This window comes from Oratosquilla oratoria, chromosome 2 (genome assembly GCF_046742065.1).
Source record: "Oratosquilla oratoria isolate Oo_2021 chromosome 2, ASM4674206v1, whole genome shotgun sequence".
NCBI lineage: Eukaryota > Metazoa > Arthropoda > Malacostraca > Stomatopoda > Squillidae > Oratosquilla > Oratosquilla oratoria.
Window position 1 is genome coordinate 43,529,035 of NC_134778.1, and position 2,367 is coordinate 43,531,401.

Below are 2,367 nucleotides of genomic sequence, written 5' to 3' on the forward strand. Positions count from 1 at the left end.
TGATTTATAAAAACATATTGGATGGTATACCTAATACAAATAAATTTCTGTTTGTATGTAGACATAGGTATACTTTGATCTGAATGCCATGAAGAAAGTTCATATTAATCAATGCCCAGGAACATCTATTTATGTCACATAATAAGAGTAACCAAATTAAACTATCAATATAAATCTCTACCCAAATGAAAATAGCCCCGTCATTGCAAACTATTATTTCGGGAAAACAAGGCGTAGAAAGAGGTGACAAAATGGCACTTAAGGTGATAAAGTCAGTGACGGAGAAGGATTATTTTCCCAGTCTCACAGATATGGTTTTATGGTTTAAGGAAATCATGGGATCATGACGATATGTAAAGTTTCAATACCGGAAACTTATGCATCACAAAATAAAATTAATAGATTTATCTGAAAGATATGTTTATTACTTTTTGGGGGGGGGAGGGAGGGAGGGAAACGAGGGTAAATGATTTGTTCCCTTATGAAGATAAGACAAATCGAAGACGCTAATGAATCCAGGAAATTGGATTGCGCACGGTTTAGATCATTCCGTGATATCACGTTATCTTTTTTAAGTATCACAATATATGGTCAGCTCAGGTAATCAAGAGACTCGCTGATATAGTGGTCATTAGTGATGATGAAATGATCATATATATATAATATATATATATATATATATATATATATATATATATATATATATATATATATATATACTAAAAGGGTCTTTCCCCCTTTATACGGAGGGAGGTCTAGGTGATCAAAATAAACATTAATTTGTTTGAAATAAATATACAATTTGATAAGGTGAGGCGACATATGATTTACTGTATTAAATGTACAGGTATTCTTTTATTTACATTATGTGTAGTATGTGTATATTCATGGGTACTTCCCTTATAAAGAGAAAGAAGCCTATATGTATATAGATAGACAGATAGATAGACAGATAGATAGATAGACAGATAGATAGATAGATAGATAGATAGATAGATAGATAGATAGATAGATAGATAGATGTGAGTATGTAGTAGCCAGCTCCGACGTCATAAGTATTTTGTCAGTGAAAGTATAGAATGAAATCAGTTTGAACTTTATCCACTTTTTGCTGTCAGGTCGGCAGATACCAAGTCGTGTCAAATGTTTGCACGAGTTGAAGTTTTATTGGGCCTACATGTAATTGTTCCATGTGTAATGTGAATTTTTAGGATGAAATCATGTAACATATTTGCTTTTTTAGTGAAATTTTTCTTCGTTTTCAACGCCCTACTCTGCTAGGGGCCATGCCGTTTATTTGGGTCACTACTGAACACATTGATGAATAAAATAATTGGTCATTTCCTAGGTTCTTAAATGACAGATCGCAATAAAACAATATTACTAGAAAAATCAATAAGATCATATTAGTACAATGTTAATAAATAAATAACTGTCAGGTTTCGCCAGTAAATCGAAGCACATAATATCGTTGTTGGCAAAAGGAAAAGTACAAGAGATCAAAGCCATATGGGACGAAATCTTCAGTCATTTATCTAGTTGCACGCAGACAACAAAACAACTGTATATCTTTCTAGGTCTATAACTGTCTCTGACAGATCTTGGAGTCAATATGAAAAGGAACCACCTCTTGGCTATTTAAGTACACTGAGGTCAAAAGCTATGCCACGTTTCAAATCATTCAGATAGAAATGTCATTTGGAAATAAGAACACATTAAGTATGAATTGTGACAAGAAAATGTCAACCGATAAAATAAGCCTCATAGGGCATGTTTGGTCGAAGATTTAGTAAAGTTTAAGATTGAAATAAGCAAGAATTGGTCAACGAATGAAAAATATTTAGTAACCGCGTAGCGAGTGCTGAAACAGTTTTAAGGAGATTAGATAATTTTATGGATAGGGATGAAAGGTAGTAAAGGACATGGAACTGTCTAGTGTAAGCCTTATGGTCTCTTGCAGTCTCCTCAGTTCCTACGTTATGTTCTTATGTGATTATCGTTGTTATAGAAGTCGAAGTAGAAAAGAATATATCGAAAATTTTGTAACTTATACACAAAAAACTAAAACATTCCAATATAGTGGACTAAGATGATGTAAAAAAACGGCAATGAGCACAGAACGAATTACAAAATACATAAAATAAGGAAGAAATGAGTACATATCAAAACTTTGTAACTTAACATTTAAAGAAACTAAAAAAATACTATAGCGTACTAAGATGATGAAATAATATGAGGTAATGAACACATGAGTAGAATTTTCAGAACAAATTACAAAATATATAAAACAAGGGAGAGATGGGTATATATATAGAAACTTTGTAGCAAAATATACGAAGACACTAAAATATTCTATTACAGCGTACT